This window comes from Ochlerotatus camptorhynchus, unplaced genomic scaffold, assembly GCF_037179485.1.
Source record: "Ochlerotatus camptorhynchus isolate MF236.1 unplaced genomic scaffold, CSIRO-AGI_Acam_v1.1 ptg000045l, whole genome shotgun sequence".
Lineage (NCBI taxonomy): Eukaryota > Metazoa > Arthropoda > Insecta > Diptera > Culicidae > Ochlerotatus > Ochlerotatus camptorhynchus.
This window is the reverse complement of record NW_027040536.1, coordinates 2341587-2360754: the sequence shown is the minus strand read 5'-3', so window position 1 is coordinate 2360754 and position 19168 is coordinate 2341587. Positions and strand designations below refer to the sequence as shown.

The window sequence follows — 19168 nt, the reverse complement described above, 5'->3', positions numbered from 1 at the left end:
CTTGATCATGACATAAGATTATCAATCTCTTAAACAATTAATAACTATTTAATTTGACATTTGGCTGAAAAACGATATTCTGCAAAGTTGTAGCTTAGAAAAATTCTCGTAGAATAGTAAAAGAACTTTTCGAAAAAAACAAAATGGCAAATGGGTAGAAGACAATGAACAAAATTGTTGGTTTTCCCATAGTATTTTCCGTATGAATTTCGAATGATTTGTGCCAAGTCAGTTTCTTACCAAATTAGTTTAAATTTTGGGAGGCTAATCAGGATCTGATTTGAAACCGTTTGAGCATTGTGGAACGAAAATTTAAAATTTTGCATCAGTCTATTGGACATGCGTTAGCTTCGAAACCTCTAACCAAACTGGGAAATTTGGCAGATCACAAAAAACTAAAACCAAACACTTTTTTTATATAATGCGTTTATTTTTCCAGGCTCATTTGCCGTAGCTTTGCGGAGCCGATATTCATTGTTTAGATTACAAAGTTTTTTTAAAACTAACGTTAGTAAAGCGGGGGCCGATTACTCGCGACAAACATAGGGGTACACCGATGGGCAGCTAACAACTTGGGGGAACACAAGATGACACTAACTACTAAATCCTCAGATCGATCCGTTTTAAAAACACATAAATTAAATTAAAATATTCGAGATCTCGGCTTGCCAAGATGTCTCTAACGGGCCGCAAAGGTTGTTTTCCTCGGGCCCTGAGGGATGCGGATAACTCGGATCTAGCAACACAATGTAAAGTGCATGACCAAAGCACGTGGTCGATATCGTGATAGCCACTACCACAAGCGCATAAATTGCTGCCTGCGAGCCCGATTCGGAAGAAATGCGAGTCTAACGAGTAGTGATTGGACATGAGCCTTGATATGACACGTATAAAGTCACGGCTCATGTCCAATCCTTTGAACCATGGCATATTCGACACCTGTGGGAGAATAGAATGTAACCATCTTCCCAGATCACCCGACGTGCTGACGGGTAATTGAGAAAAATTCCGCAAAGGCGATTTGTCGATCAAAAATATCGCCTTCCATAGCGCCCACCTTAGCTAGCGAGTCCGCTTTCTCATTACCCGGAATTGAGCAATGAGATGGGACCCAAACTAAGGTGATAGTATAGGAGCAGTTAGATAAAGTACTCAATTTTGCTCGGATTTCGGTCAGGAAATACGAGGAGTGCTTCATCGGCCTCATTGATAGAATAGCCTCCAACGAGCTAAGGCTATCTGTAAAAATAAAATAGTGATCAGATGGTAGTGAGGCAATTTGCTCTACTGCGTAGAGTATGGCTGCTAATTCCGCAACGTATACGGAACAGGGTTTTTGCAGTTGATATGAGGCGCTATGAAATTCGTTGAATACTCCTAATCCAGTGGAAGCATTTATAGTTGACCCATCTGTGAAAAAACTCTTATTGTTACTAACATGGTGGTACTTGTTTGCAAAAATTAAGGGAAAAACCATCGACCGATGGTGATCTGGTATTCCACGGATTTCTTGCAACATGGTCAGATCAAAAATTACAGAGGAACTATAAAAGTCTTGGAGGCAAACACGAGAGGAATTGAATGAAGAAGGGCCAATCTCCAGCGCCATGTACTCGTAATAGAGACTCATGAATCTTGTTTGAGGATTTCTGTCGAGCAGCTTCTCAAAGTTTTCTATTACCAATGGGTTCATTACTTCACAACGGATAAGAAACCGAAAGGACAGTTCCGCGAAACGATCTGTCAGTGGGAGAACACCCGCTAGTACTTCGAGGCTCATCGTATGAGTCGAGTGCATACAGCCAAGTGCGATTCGGAGGCAACGGTATTGAACCTGTTGCAGCTTCAGGATGTATGTTTTTGCCGCGGATTGAAAGCAACAGCTGCCGTACTCTAAAACCGAAAGGATGGTTGTTCGGTACAACCTGATCAGATCTTCCGGGTGTGCTCCACATCAATTTCCGGTAATTGTACGAAGAAAATTAATCCTTTGCTGCCATTTTTGTTTCAGATACGCAATATGTTTTCCCCATGTGCATATGGAATCAAACCAGACACCTAAATACTTGAAAGATATACTTTGAGTGATTGTTCTACCGATTAGTTGAAGCTGTAACTGTGCAGGATGATGCTTCCTAGAAAAAACAACCAACTCAGTTTTCTCCGGAGAGAATTCGATACCCAGCTTCATAGCCCAAGTAGACAAATTGTCGAAGGTATCTTGCAATGGTCCTTGCAGGTCCGGTGCACTTGGCCCTATAACGGACACAACGCCGTCATCTGCAAGCTGCCTTAGCGAGCAATTTTCATCAAGACAACCATCAATGTCTTGTACATAAAAATTATAAAGAAGGGGACATAAACATGAACCCTGGGGGAGACCCATGTAACTAATTCGTGAAGTTGTCGAGTTTCCATGAGAAAAGCTCATATATTTCTCAGACAACAAGTTGCTCAAATAGTTGTTCATAATTGGTGAAAGCCCACTATCGTGGAGTTTATCCGAAAGGACATCGATACAAACAGAATCAAAAGCCCCCTTAATGTCCAAGAAAACTGAACCCATTTGCTGTTTTTGCGCATAGGCCAGTTGAATTTCAGTTGAAAGCAACGCAAGACAGTCGCTCGTTCCTTTGCCTCTCCGAAATCCAAATTGCGTATCTGAAAGTAAACCATTCGACTCGACCCATTTGTCTAGACGAAAAAGAATCATTTTCTCCAACAATTTCCGTATACAGGACAGCATCGCGATGGGACGGTACGAGTTATAATCCGACGCGGGTTTACCGGGTTTTCGAATGGCGATAACTCTTACTTGCCTCCAGTAATCCGGAACAATGTTGTGCTCCAGAAATTGATTGAATAAGTTCAACAAGCGTCTCTTCGCGACGTCTGGGAGATTTTTGAGCAACTTGAACTTGATTCTATCCATTTCTGGAGCTGAGTTGTTACATGAGAGGAGAGCAAGTGAGAATTCCACCATCGAAAACGGAGAATCTATTTCGTTACTACCCGACGGACTATCACGAACGTTGGTTTGAACCGACACCGAATCCGGGCAAACTTTCCGCGCGAAGCTGAATATCCAACTGTCTGAGTACTCCTTGTCTTCGTTGACCGGTGATGATGCGTTTCGCATTCTCCTGCCGACATTCCAGAGTGTTCTCATGGAAGTCTCTCGCGACAAACCATCGATGAACCGACGCCAGTAACCGCGTTTTTTTGCTTTAATTAAGTCCTTAAAAGTTTTCTCGAGGTCGGTGTACCGCTCGAAATCCCCGACGCGGCGGACTTCTCGCTGTTCGCGTCGGTGCAATCCTTATCCCACCACAGGGTGGGAGGTCGCTTGCGGACGGAAATACCCGGAACACGTTTCGTCTGTGCTCGCAGCGCAGAATCGATGATAAGACGCGCGAGAAAGGAGTACTCGTCCAGTGGAGGAAGTACGTCAACCGATTGACTGGCATCAAGAACCGCGGTCGCGAATTTTCGCCAGTCAATGTTTTTCGTAAGATCGTACGCGATGTCGACCGAACGAGTAGAAGATGAACCATTGGTAATAGAAATTTTGATTGGCATACCGTAGGGATCTTGAATTACTTTCCACGAGCAATCCAACGATAGTGAACTCGAACAAAGTGAGAGGTCTAATCTGCTTATTTTTGCTGGAGGTTTGGCTACTCGTGTTGCTTCCCCGGTGTTCAGAATTGTCATTTTGAAGAAGTCGCACATGTCGTATATCAAGGTTGAGCGGTTGTCGTCGTACACCCCCAGCCTGTACCGTGAGAGTTAAAATCTCTCAAGATCAACCGTGGCTCCGGCATAGCCGTGCAGATATCCGAGAAACTTTGACGAGAAATCGCAGTTCGCGGTGGAAGATATACTGAGGCAATACTGAGGCATTTACCTCGAATGTTAACCTGACATGCAACAACTTCAATGCCTGTCACCGAAGGCAGATCGATTCTGTAGAAGGAATGGAGCTTGTTGATCCCCAGAAGCACCCCTCCATACGAATCTGCCCGATCAAGGCGAATAATGTTGAAATCGTTGAAAGCAAGATCGTTGTCTGAAGAGAGCCATGTTTCACAAAGGGCAAATGCATCAGAAAGTGAATTGTTAACTAAAAATTTAAATGTGTCAAGTGTTGGCATAAGACTTCTACAGTTCCACTGAAGAACAGAGATCATATCCCCGACATCATTCGGAGAATTATCCATCAAAGGATATGATCGATGCAAGGAAGGACCACCTAGAAGCTAGTTGCTTCAAAAGAGTTTTCACCATTGGCAGCACTAAATTAATAATGCTCCTCGTTGAGTCAGAGATATTGAATATACTGAAGAAGCTATCCACAATACCAGAAAACGTGAACATGGGGGCATGTTCTTGCTGATTATTCAGCTGCTTTTCTGGCCGAAAAACTGGGACATCTGGGGTTTTAGATGATCCTGGAAGTGATGGAAAGTTCTTATCATAATTACAAGGTTTAAAACCCGGTGGAATAGGTTTCGGTGCTTTTCCGTTACCTCTTGATTTTTCCAAGGTGGAAGGGTGGTCCGTACGAGTGGCCTTACAAGGCTTTTCGGTGGTGTGTTTTTTTGCTCGTTTTCTCGTATTGCCTTTAAAGACAAACGGACTACCCTCACCGACCTCTGAGTCAGAGTCTAGATCATCAACTGGCAAAATGGAAAACGTGTTACTGGTTTTTGGTGTGGTCTGGGAAGATGAAGCGGTATTCTTCAAGAGCTCTGCTATTTTTCTCTTGGAGCGAGCTTGCAGAGACCGCTTAATTTTGTCTCCCTGCTGTTTATACCTCGGGCAGTCAGTCAGGGTATGCAGGCTCTCCTTGCAGTACACGCATTTTGGAGGAGCACCGCAATGGCCCTCTTGATAATGCTCGCCACACTGATCGCAGCGTGGTTTGTTCGAGCAGTAGTCCGATGTGTGACCAAGTTGTTTACATTTAGAGCAGTTCATTACCCGAGGTACAAACAGACGTACAGGCAGTCGAACCTTGCCTATAGCGACGTAGTGAAGTAACGCTGAACCCGAAAAGGTCACACGAAACGAGTTCGACAAGGAATACGATTTTTTTGAGCCTACGATGGATACTGACTGCATTTGAAGACAGTCCAATATCTTCACCTTCGGCAAAGCACGGTTTTTAAAGATGATGCTGGGTTAAAGCTGGACCGTAATGCAAACACTCGGCATATCATTAACGGCTTCCTCACTCGCGCACTAGTTGTTTAAACACTATGCCAACTAACTTTGGCGAGAAAAAACCCTCACGTGGGGAAAAACTCGAAACTCAAATGATAGTGTCGTACAACGAGACCGATGCGACTTGATCGGCTCAGTGTGCGAGACGGAATGAGAAATCAGTAATTGACGTGTTTGTTTTCAAAAGCAATTACGCCCAAATCTCAAATCACTCCGAAAATCAACCATGATTCTACGTCCATGTAAACCAAACACTTAAAACGTTTCAAAATTAACTGAAAGCTAATAAAGGAAAAGAAAAAAAAATATTTAACGCGAAAATTAATATTGAATCTATTGTTTCGTATGCTAATTGACTGGAACAAAAATAATATGCAAAAATAGAACAAAATTTTAATAAAATGCTATGTAACGATTTTACTAGAAGATCACTAATTTATCTGTGGGAAGATTTTAATCAGCCCTCCCAGTTCCTCTATATACAGAACAAATCTGATACTATAATCAGAATTGCTCGACTGCATGAAGCAGCGGATTTCATCATGGAAGTTCTATTAACGACCAAGACCGTTTGCGTCATACGGAAGCATTATGAAGGTGATATGTTTCACTATGGGAAATCATCATAATTGCAGATATAAAGAGACTAAACATAACACTTTGCTTCAGTACCGTCAACCTTCATGTACATTGGGAGGGGTTATGAAATTTCAACTCTATTGCTCAAAAACGTGTTTTAGGCATCCGATGCATCGGTTAAATTCATGACATCTCTATCAAGAAGTTAAGGGCATAATACATGTATCCAGACCATTGATTTCCTATCCCACTGAATGCCTTAAGTTTGTTGGCATCAGTAAGCAATTTATCACAATTATTGCATTGCAGTGTAAAAGTGTAAATTTATTAAAGTATCTATAGGAATCGTTTAAGATTTTTTTTTAATGAAATAGGGTAATTGTCAGCTTCGGCACCGATTGACTGTTTTCGGCAACCAAAATTTAAACGTTAATTGCACCATGTTTTACCATCAACACACTTCCCTGAATGTATCCAAACGATTATTTAGTCGTTCAGCTTCAATCTGATTATACTACACGCAAACCAAAAATTTATTACAATGAATGTTAGTTCCATTTCCTATCATCCTCTGTTCATGAACATGGCAGCGAATGTTAGAAGTTGACCTTGCTGACGATGTAATGATTTTTTTATCCTTTTTTATTCCGTGTTTTGTATATGCTTTCACCTACACAAGCAAGCATTTGCCTTGATTGTTATGCATATCATAGTAGAAGGACGCACACACATGCCTCGATTCTCTCCAGCAAAAAACAAACGATGTCGAGTATGCGATGAAATGCGCCTTCTTGTTTGCTTTTAGCCTATCTATATCCCGAAGCATGAAGAGAGCAGTGGATAAAGCACAGGTTCTGATAATCGCAACCCGCATTTTTTTGACACGATTAATTTCACTCACTAATACTCTCCACATTTTTCATTCTCCATTTTCTTGCATTGGACTGCAGCTCGGTATATCGCATCCTCTGTTCATGCGGTCTCCACTAACATCCTCTGATGATGAATCCCACATAATTGTAAGCAAATCTTACATCCCCCGGTTGGATGTATGACCGAGCAATCCTGTTACGCCAGATTTTTCTTCAAATGAAGCATACGTACTACAAAATGAGGCTGATTTCGAGTTGCCGATTATAGAACAGCTGGTTAACACGCAGTTCTAATGGGAAGGTTGCCGAAGAAAAATAGGCTACTGACAATAGTCACACTCACCTCAGAAGTTTGGAGCGTTGTAAAAACGCATTCAAACAGTTTTGAAGAATTCTGTCGATTGGAATGGATAGAGAAGCAAGCAGCAGATGAATGTAAACAAACAGACACGTCATATATGTGCGTGACACTGAATAAATCCTAATAGAAGTGTGGACGCTGCTTAGATTGACGAGAAAAAATAGGATATAACTATAAAATTTCCTTGGTTTCATAGCATACATCCAACCGTCATATATCATTTCAAATATTCAAATGTGAAGCAATCTGTTTTCATTTGTTTGCTCTTCGAAACACAAACCAAAACAAATTTAATTAGAACTCATCCATTGGACTTCCCGTCGAAAATCCGAAACAGTTATTCGATTAAAAACCTCATCTTCCCATTACTACCCCCTGGGAATGGGCAAATATAATATTTTCACGCGTCAGTGAGTACTTTTATTAAAAAATAAATTAAACAAATAAATCATGTCATTAATAATATCCTTCCTAAGTCTCGCACCGACCCTCGTAAAACGGATACAAATCGGTCCCGATTTGACACGCAAGTGCATATGGACAATGTACTCGTTCCCTCGAACGATCCAACTCGGGGATCACCATTTGAAAGCGTTTCTAGGGGTAATAGCCAAGCAATGCTTTTTTGCCGATTCTAATCAGCTGCAGTGTGTTTATCCCTCTTACTCCACCCACGCATCACCTATCGATGTTCATTTCTTTGCTTAGTGTCACCCTCGAAGGCTGAGTAATGGAAGTTCCCCCTCGACGTCACTTTTTATAATTATTGTACCAACGTTCGCCAGTGTCAGTGTGGTTCTCAACCATTTTCCTGATCGTTTCAACGGAACCCATTAGAAATTTTAAAGACCCACCCCACGCCGGATCGAATTTATTCGAATTTGCCCCTGTTCACTTTCCCGCTTTCCAGCCGAACTGGCGACAATAATTGAGATGACTTTTCCTTCCTTCTATACCCGGCAGGGAGCCCCGATTGCACTTGTTTCTTTGCATACTTACACTGGTCGTAAATTATACTGCTCACCCTCTGCTCTGCCAGGGAGGACGGTCCCAAATTCCCAGCGCAGGGTGCTAAGGGATTTGACTGCTGCAATTCCCATTTCGAGGAGGGTTCACTGCATTTCGACGCGCACCCCCTGTCACTACAGATGACGTTGAAGCGATTTCCACAAGTAAAATAAAAATAATACTTCAGGGCTTTGAACGATTGCTGATGGAATTTCCATAATCTTAATTACAACATGCCAGCAGAAGCCAAATTCGCTATCGGCGACGGGGAGGGAGTGAAAGAGTATGGTTATACCGACAATTATTGTGCACAATTTGCACAACCCTTGCGGCAAAGGATGTTGGTGGTCGCATCAAGCACGATTGACATATTGCCGTAGGCGATGATGGTGTAGGCTATACTGTAACTTAACTGCTGTAGCCTGGAGCGGAATTGTCACCAATAGCAATAAAAACGTTTGTTATGTGAGGATCACTGATTGCTCGATAGGAGGTAAGTCGAAAATCCTAACAAAGGTTCTTAAATGGATCTACATTTTACACAGGTATGTACATTGATATCACATTTGCAACATATGTTTTATATTTGTATAGAGAATTTCAGCCTTGAACTAGTTTGTCTTTGGTCACTTATTGTTTGATTTACACAGTTCGAAAAAGTAATGTACATTGGGTTCCCTGAATACGAATTCAACGTTAGAATCCTTGTGAAAAGTTCATTTTAAGGTGAAGTTCACCGCTCAGAAAAAAAAATAGTTACGTCTTTCTATTGGAAAAAGATATCAAAAATCAAAAAAATTAAATTTTTCTTATTTTTTAAACAAAATCCATGTGGAAGAACATTATTTATAACTCATCATGCCATAAAGTTGGACTCAAAAAACCACAAAACATCGACTTTTCGATTTTGCTTAGGGCCCAATTTTTTCATGAGGACGTTAAGAGATAGAAAAACCACAAGGGACAGCCCTATGGAGTTGTACGCAATGGTGACATAGGACTAGGTGATTTTATATAATAAATGTTATTTGTTGACTGCAGCAGAAGCTTGTGTTTTGTGTAGGAATTTAAGCAGGCTCAGTCGTGTGTGGCACTTTGCGGAGCTATATAAGAGCTCTGTTTATACTCTTTAGGATGACTATGATTGCCCTGAAATGAACCTTTTGATATTAATTTAGTTGCGACATGTTCAGAAATTTACCTCTTTTGGAAAATCTTGGTGGCCCTGAAAAGGGCCGATGATAGTACAGGCTTAATGACGATGTGTAGGCAGCTGGATTAGCAAATCTGACCGGACAATCCCATATTCTTCGGTTCAATGATTGGACACTCGCAAGAGTCTCGGCCCGTCTGCTGCTGGACATGGATTGAACTGGTGTCTGCGACAGGTTGGACGGCCGCAGAATATCAGTGTCCACCCAGCTAAAGCTACTCCCGTTTTAAGTTTTTCTCGTTAAATTTCTTCTCTCAACAAGTTGGTAAATCTTAGCCTTTAGCAGAAAGACGCTTAACACTTTTTCGGCGAATTTATGATCCTGTTTCACGTCATGGTTCTTTTATGCCTGTTCCGATAAATTAGTACTTTTATTTATGTTCTCTACTGTGCTAAATCAAACAAGTAGAAATAAGAAGGAATGTCGGTTACGCGCTCGAATAATTGAAAATTTGATAAACATTGTATCGAATAGCTGGAAAAATCTTTAGGATTAATCGTTAATAGAATAATTGGACTTTTAGGCATCCCTAAAAAATAGTGTAATTTTATATTTTTTGGTGGAGCTTTGAAAATGTCAAACAGCAGAATTGCAACCAGCAAGTGTAACCCAAGAACCAAAAGCGGTGCGATGCTAGTTTTCATTGCTATGACGACGACTAAATTAAGGGACTTAGAACCAGAGGGATGTAAGTCAATTCTTTTCATCGATTTCCTCTTTTGGTTTCACTAACCTATTTCGCACTACTTCTGCAATGCTCTTTTATCATCCAGAACAACAAACGTATCAATGAATGTGTTTGTCGTCGAGTTATAAATGAAACAGAAAGTCGATGAAGAGAATCGATCCAAATCACTTGCACCCCTGCTTCCAAGTTTGGTTACAAGATTACAACTCAGGAGAGTATTTTGTGTGGTCGTTGGGGGTGTGTGGTTCTGAATATGGCGATGAGTGTGCAAAATGTTACGCAATTGCACCCTCCCTATTCGCACATGCCCGAAGATCGGTGACGAATGCCACTTCGACTTGTTTCGTCTTCAAACGACTCTCTGATGACTGTGTTGGGGAAGCAGCATATGCATGAACGTAGTTGGTGGATTGGTTAGTTATTTCGACGTTTTTGGACTATGTTTGACAATTACTACTTTTTAAATATTTTTTTTTTATGGAAAATCAACAGTTGGAAGCATTACTATCGGTGCGTAGAAATATTTCTGATCGATTGGTGATAAATTAATTGAAATTGTTCCAGGGCAGCTGAGTTATTAACGTTCAAAATCTTTCATAATTTCGTTACATGTTCTATTTTTGGTTTTCACAAAGTGTATCCCGATATAGAAATCATAGACATAGTCCTACGTAAAAAAGCAGCTTGGAATCATCTTGGCTACAGCTTTGCTGAAGAACATTTATGTTTATTTACAAAAAATAAAAATTAAGTTTTTTTTTTAAGAGTAGTCTTTAACTCTTATTATAAAAATAGCCAAAGGAGAAACTTTTTAAGCTGAAAAAGTTCACACAAGGCACAAATCCTCTTAAATTTAAGACAAAAGCACTACGACTTTTGTCTTGCTAAATCTTCATCTTCTACTTCAATGAACACCCCCTGGACTTTCTCGGAAAAAAAAATAAAACAGTTAGAGCTAAAAAAAAACAAAATTTTTCAAGACCCTGTTGCAAGGTCAATTCAGAAAAATTGCTCTAAAATGAGAAACGTATGAAATAGAAGAGTGATTTTTTTTCCGTCAATCTTGTTTTCTGTATTGAGTACCTATGCTACCGACTCCAGAGAAGCAACTCCCACACCTAAACCCTATCGACCCATCAACTCATGAACCGGGAACCAACGACTTTACTTCCCTTTCGAAGTAAGGCGTGATCAAAGATGTTATGCCTCAGAAAATCCTGGCAGCACTGACTGGGATTGAACACAGGCCCTTTGAGGTGAGAGGCAATCATGCGTAAACCACCGGCGTCGCTAGCTTGAAATCATCTCAGCAACAACTTTTCTGAAGAATATACATTTTTATTTTCAAAAATAAAAAAGTGTGTTATTCTATAACAATAATTTGAGGACCACCCTAATTTTAAAAGTGGCCAAAAGAAGGAGCTTTACAGAAGACACTACATCTCTTAAACTTAAGATAAATGAAAAACGATCGTCAGCAATATTGTAGCTGAGATAATTTTCGATTAGAATACACACTTAAAAATAACTAATTTTACACGTGACGGAATCCATATTTGACATAAAAGATGGGACGAAAACAAACATGTCATGCTTGAAAAGCTCGTTGCTCGACTAAAAGTACGTTTGATTGAGCTATATTTCGCGTCTGTTATGACTCAACTTTATGTCATAATTGACGCTCGTATATGTCACTCTCAGAGCATCTAAATTTACATGATTTTTTCTAAGTGTGTAGCTAAAGAAATTTTCATCAGAGCAGTATGCAGCATGGCTAGAAGGCAACTGAAAAAACGGTTAGGTTTCCTATAATAATTTTCTTATAAGCTTCAAATAGTTTCTGTCAAAGATTTTAAATTTTGAGAGGTTTATCAGAACCCAATATGAAGCCGTTTATGCACTGGGTAACGAAAATTGAAAATGTTGCATCAAGGAATCCTATGGATTTTTTAACTATCGGACAAAATGGACGGAAGAGTCTCAGAGTTATTCCAATTTTGCCCTCAAGTAAAGTTTATGGTTATATGAACGAATTTTTGCCGGCGCCGGTGGTGTAGTGGTAAGCGTGACTGCTTTCTAACACCCCTATGGGTCTGGGTTCAATCCCAGCCGAGGTCGGTGAGATTTTTCTGAGGCATAAAAATCTCTGGTCATGTCTTCCTTCGGAAGGGAAGTAAAGCCGTTGGTCCCGGCCCATATGTGTTGTGAATTGGTGCGATATCCTACGCAGGTGTGGAAGCTGCCTTCCTGCACATTCGATTGCCGTCATTGGATGGCAATCGATGTCCGTCGGTGATTGGCACTAGATTGCGGAACAGAGACCGACGTTAAAATTAAAGAAAAATGAACGAATTTTTTTATTCGAGGTGGTTTGTTTTCTAAAATAATTTTAGTTGAATTTTAAGGATTTTTCCGGATATTACGTACTTCGAAAATTCATAATTCATAAACCAAGCATCGTAGAAAAAACGTTGTGTAGTGAAATGATACTCTTTTACTGACTAGGCTATCTGAGGCCAAAAGTTGAAGATGCTTAACGACAAATATCAGACGTAAAGTGTTCATTTTATACGATAGATGAGGAGATAAAAGTATAGGAATGATAGTTCCGTTAGAGGGCGGTAGTGTAAAATTTATATAAAGAGAGTTGTTCAGTACAAAACGACTAGAATAGCTAGGAAGAAGGTTCGATGTTTTGTGTAGAGTTTCTCTTGATGTCTTTTGTTATCTGTCCTTATCACTTGTAATCATTTGTGTTAGTGTAGAGAATAGAGCATTTTTACAGTCTGACCCGAACACAGACTCTCTAGGGCAAGCTAGGTAAGGAGGGTGAATAAACTGCCAACTAGGCTTTTGACCACCGCACGATACGGTCGTTTCTGTGTAGTCCACGCGTTTAATTTATAGTTCGTCCGAGGGATCCGAATTCCCCCGTTTTCTGTGGCCATATTCCACGCTGCGTGTGCAGCTTATCGAAGAGCGAACATATAAAAGTGGTCCTTCGAACCGGATGTTACCTTCCGGTGATGTTCTGGACTGGACAATTGGACAATTTCCCTGACGGTGACCACTGAAAACGTGGGGTTCGGACGTGTGCATTGTGTGATTGTGAAATGAACGCTGGACATTGTGCGCCTATTGTGTGATTGTACTATTCTGTACGATTGATTTGCATGAACAAAAGATCGATTTGATACGAATCGAACAAAATCGAAAAACACTGATCCCGATCAAAGTGCACGCCAAGTGATCGAAAAGTGGCCTACGGGCAAATTAATTGTTCACTTATCATACAGAGAGTGGGATATCGTGCTGTGAAGGTTTAAGGCCTGCGGTGTTGTGTGCCATTGATTTGTTCCAGCTGGATCGCCTCGTGGTTTGATCGCTGATGCCCTTCATGCTTTTCAGGTCGGTCCTAGGTGGAATCGGTAAGGTTAGAAATCAGGTAAGATCGTGCAAGTGGGTGCGTTGTTTCCGGGAGTAACTATTAGCAAACAATGGCGGCCGAGAGAAGGATTCTCGTTACTTCTTACTCTCGGATGGTGGATAGTATTGAATCCCGTGCTGAGAAGTTGCTAATTTTTGTGCGTTCTTTTGATCCCGAGAAGCAAGAAAAATCTCTTCTCGAAGACAAGCTTCAGTCAGTTGAAGAAATGCGTTCCCACCTTCATGAGACAGAGGTCAAGCTTTATGGGGTAATCAAGGAAAATGAGGTTGAATTGTGGCAAATGACGAGTGAAAAGTTGGAGGACATGTTTGATGAAACGCGTCGTCTCATTCGGGACAAGCTTCGAGAAATTGATCCTCCGAAGCCCGTTTCAGCACCAGTTGTGGCTTCTACTTCTCAACCATCGCATCTCAAACTGCCACACATTCCTCTTCCTCGATTCAACGGTCAACTAGAAGATTGGATTAGCTTCAAAAATCAGTTTTGTGCCCTTGTTAAGCGTCGTGAAGGTCTTTCGGAAAGCGAGAAGCTGTTCTACCTCAAGGCTGCCATCCAAGATGGTGCCGCTCGCCATGTTCAATCGACCGAAGATTCCTTTTCGTCCCTTTGGAAAGCCCTTTGTTCGGAGTTCGAGAATAAAAGGATCCTTGTCGACAAGCACATTGCCCAATTGTTCCACTTGAAGCCCATTGTTCGTGAGTCTGGTTCTGCGTTGCGATGCTTTCTAAATGATGTCACTCGGCATATTCGAGCGTTAGCCAATCTCGAATTGAAGCTTGAACAATTATCGGAACAATTTTTAATCCACTTGACCTGTACTCGCCTAGATGCTCGCACTCGTAAGGATTTTGAGCTTCAATTGATCGACAATGCGCTACCGTCTTGGGAGAAATTGCTGGATTTTCTTCAGTCTCGATGCCGATGTCTGGAGAGCATTGAACAGGATGGAAAAGAACCAGGGTCCAATCAGTCTACTCGTTCCAGGCCAGAATGATCTGGATCACACGTCGTGAAAATCTATTCCGATAAATCAAACCCTCCAAAATCCAACTATGGAAATGTGGCCTGCTTTGTTTGCAAGGGCTCACACTTTCTAAATAGATGCGAGCAGTTTTTGAATCTCGCACCAAACGATCGTTTTGCAAAAATCAAGGGTTTGGGACTCTGCTTGAATTGCTTCAGTAATAAACACCACGTGCATGAATGCAAAGGTAGTTCATGTCGAAAATGTGGCCGTCGGCACCACACACTGCTTCACGAATCTGATTCTTCGTCGTCCACCACAAATGAGAATCGTCAACATTATGGACCAAGCTCGGGAAGTCGATCAACATCTTTCCCGTCTACTTCGTCGATCAATTCGTTAGTTGGGACTGTCGCTTTGTCGAACCCCCGAGCAAGTCAATACGTTCTCTACACTGCAGTAGGGTTAGTCGAGGACGCCCATGGAAACTCGATCAACTGCAGAATTTTACTCGATTGTGGGTCAATGCACAATCTGATCACCACAAATATTGTGAATGGGTTGAAGCTACCGAGATCAAATGCAAACGTCAGCATTGTAGTTGTTTCTGGGACACCACAAATAATCAAGAGCAAGGTCAGAGCAACGATCCGCTCTACCTTCATGTCCGATGCCTCATTCAACCTAGAGTTCCTGGTCATGAAAATGGTTACAACCGATTTACCGATACGATCATTTCAGGTAGATCCTGAGCGAATCCCAGCAGATGTAGTACTGGCTGATCCTTCGTTCAATCGATCGCGACGAATCGATATGCTGTTGGGAATCCAAGTGTTCAACGAGCTATTCACTGGTCAAACATTTTCATTGACAGATGATCACACGTTCTGGTGTAAGGAGACCATTTTTGGATGGGTAGTTGGTGGTGCAGTAACCGAGTAGGAAGCAGAGCAGTCTTCCGTGAACCATTGTGGAGTTGTGACAAACGAAGCGTTGAGTGAGCAGATCAGCAAGTTCTGGGAAACTGAGGCAATTCCCGAACCACGTAAGATGTCCGAAGAAGAGCTAACTGCCGAACAAAGCTTCAAGGACACTTGCCGGAGACTTCCAGACGGACGGTACGAAGTTGGACTTCCGGTAAAGGAGAGCATCCGAGAGCTAGGCAACAGTGAGAAGATGGCATTACGCAGATTCGTACAGGTCGAGAGGAGGTTGATTCACAACCCGAACGTTTACGAGCAGTATTGAGCATTCATGGAAGACTACTATGGGCAAGGCCACATGATCAAGATCAATCACGCAGTTGATAACGCTTACTTCAAGCCTCACCACGCGGTGTTCAATCCGGCGAGCACAACAACCAAAACACGAGTTGTGTTCGATGCGTCGGCCATCACAACAACAGGAACCTCCTTGAACGATCACCTCTACGTCGGTCCCGTGGTCCAAAGAAAGCTAGCTGACACTGTGCTGAGGTTCCGAATACCGAAGATCGCATTCACTGCTGACATTACGCAGATGTTCAGGCAGATTCTCATCAGGTTACTTGATCGCATGTATAAGCTAATTTTCTGGCGTTCACATCCAGACGCTTTCTTAGAGGTGTACCAGTTGGCAACGGTAACCTATGGCACTGCTTGTGCACCCTTTCTGGCGACGCGAGTATTGGAGCAATTGTGCAAAGACGAGAATGAGCGTTTCCCCTTAGCGTCGAAGGCGGGAACCGAAGATTTTTATATGGACGATCTTTTGAGTGGAGCTGATACTGTCGAAGAAGCATTAGCAATGCAAACAGAATTCATCGGAATGATGACCGCTGGTGGATTCGTGTTGCATAAATCTCTAATCATCCGGCGCTTCTGCAGTTGAATTCTTCGAGGACGAGAAGACAACTAGAACCTTGGGGTTAACCTGGCAACCTCGCAACGATGTGTTCCTGACCAAGCTTCACGAGATTCAGTTCCACAACGGGCAACCAACGAAACGGTCCGTTTATTCGGATACTGCAAGACTGTACGATCCACTGGGCTTGCTTGGCCCACTGATCTTTGCTGCTAAAGTTCGACTACAAAAGCTATGACAGCTTGAAGTGCAATGGGATGAGATCTTGGGCACCGAAGAAGCTGAAACGTTGGAGTCTTTCCGGAACCAAATCATCAACATGGGCGAAATTTCAGTTCCACGTTGCGTACTACCACATGCATCACCACGATTGGTTGAGCTGCATGGCTTCTGCGATGCTTCCGACTTGGGTTATGGAGCATGTGCATATATTCGCTCGGTGGGCAGCAACGACGAGTGCTCTATCCTATTGCTTACCTCTAAGTCTCGAGTCGCACCCCTCAAAAACGCTAAACTGACTACCGCACGCCTTGAACTATGCGGTGCGCTTGTACTTGCACGAACATAACGCACAATTTAAACATTGCCTTTTCCAGAATCACTCTCTGGTCTGATTCTACCACAGCTTTGACTTGGATCAGGACCGACCCAGGCAGACTGAAAACCTTCTACTGTAATCGGGTCATTGAAATCCAAAATTTGACCCATGATAAGGAATGGAGGTACGTCAACACGCTCGACAACCCTGCAGATGTACTTTCGCGTGGCCTCCAACCTAGTGAGATGCAACAGTGTGATCAATGGTGGACAGGACCACCATTCCTGCGCAAGATCGATTCACCTTGGCCAAGCCAACCGCAACCCACACCCGCAGAGCAACTCCCGGAAACGAAAAATCTAACAGTAAACCTCACAGTCACTGATCCTCCTGTATCGTTCATCCTGTTCGAGATCGAGAGCAAGTTCCGGAAAATGCAACGAACAATGGCATGGATACTACGATTCATCGACCACATTCGAATAGGAAATCGAAAGGAGCACCGATGCGGAGAATTGACTTTCCAAGAACTTCAACAATCAACATTGGCCCTCACCAGCATCGCTCAACGAGAAACCTTCTCCGATGAAATCAACCACCTGAAATGTGGAAAGGTAATTCACAGTAAAAGCAAATTAATCTCGATTTCTGTGTTCCTAGACCAATCTCACTTTGCCGTCCTACGGGTCGGTGGAAGAATTCGTCACGCCGCTCTTCCCGTGGATCAGAAACATCCCATGGTACTTCCATCTGGTCACCCGTTCACGCTAGCTTTGGTCCGATCGTATCACATCGAACTCATACACGCTCCACCACAAATGCTTCTTGCAACGATGCGACGTCGCTATTGGATTCTTCACGGTCGCAGTACTGTTCGCAGCGTCATCCGAAAGTGTGTCACTTGCTTCAGGGTGAAGCCGACGGTGATGCAGCAAATGATGGGCGACCTACCCAGATCCCGTTTGGAAGGAGTCTACCCTTTTCTTAACGCGGGCGTCGACTTTTGTGGACCGATCTACATTCGCCAGCACAACAAGCGATCGACCGTCACCTACAAAGCGTATGTAGCAGTTTTTGTATGTTTCGCTACACTAGCGATTCACTTGGAGCTAGTGGGTGATCTGACTGCTGATGCCTTTATTGCGGTCCTACAACGCTTCGTCTCTCGAAGAGGTAAATGTGCAAAACTGTTTTCCGATAACGGCCTTAATTTCGTCGGTAGCAAAAACAAGTTGAGGGAAATGTACGACACGTTCCAGTCCCAGCAACTCAAAATCAAACTGGACGATTTCTGCACGAAGTCCGCTATCGAATGGCACCTGATCCCACCTCACGCCCCGCACTTCGGTGGACTGTGGGAGGCCGACGTGCGATCTGCCAAATACCACCTGAAGCGCATTACTGGAACTGCCAACATGAACTTCGAAGAGTACACAACCGTTCTTGCCCGCATCGAAGCCCTGCTAAACTCAAGGCCTATCACTGCGCTATCGGAAGATCCTAATGATGCCAGTCCTCTCACCCCTGGACACTTCTTGGTGGGACGTCCACTGACTGATATCGCCGAACCAGACCTTTCGGACCGAAAGGAAACAACACTGTCGCGCTGGCAGCGGCAGACCCAGATGGTACAACACTTTTGGGCTCGCTGGTCGCAAGACTATATCACGACGCTGCAGAACCGGAACAAATGGCACAAACCCGTACCTGTGAAGCCGGGCCAAAAGGTGATCATCCGATAAGACAATTTGCCGACGATGAAATGGAAACTTGGGAGAATCGAGGACGTATTCCCTGGTCAAGACGGACTGGTGCGAGTAACAAACGTGCGAACTGGAAGTAAGGTGATCCGACGACCGATTGCCAAGCTGTGTTACTGCCGATCGACGACAACAATGTGCATCCCGATGATGAGCTCCACGCAGACGACGACGACGACTAAGAACGAATAGATTGAAATCATTCTATTTCAATGGGAGCAGCATGTTCAGTACAAAACGACTAGAATAGCTAGGAAGAAGGTTCGATGTTTTGTGTAGAGTTTCTCTTGATGTCTTTTGTTATCTGTCCTTGTAATCATTTGTGTTAGTGTAGAGAAGAGATCATTTTTACAGTCTGACCCGAACACAGACTCTCTAGGGCAAGCTAGGTAAGGAGGGTGAATAAACTGCCAACTAGGCTTTTGACCACCGCACGATACGGTCGTTTCTGTGTAGTCCACGCGTTTAATTTATAGTTCGTCCGAGTGATCCGAATTCCCCCGTTTTCTGTGGCCATATTCCACGCCGCGTATGCAGCTTATCGAAGAGCGAACAAGAGTAAAAAACGAGCAAAGGTCAATTTTGAGGAAGGCACGAATTGGGTTGATCATCTCCTTTACCAAACTCTCCTGTTAGGGAGGAATGGTGAGGGGTATCTCAGCTCACCA

At 42.9% G+C, this 19168-nt stretch overlaps 1 protein-coding gene across 6 annotated transcripts in view; it reads right to left on the bottom strand.

Annotated features, from left to right (window-relative positions):
- LOC135714989 (protein sickie-like) overlaps nucleotides 1–19168 on the bottom strand; it is a 511961-nt gene that overhangs the window by 413817 nt on the left and 78976 nt on the right. The gene's annotated exons all lie outside the window — the stretch shown is intronic.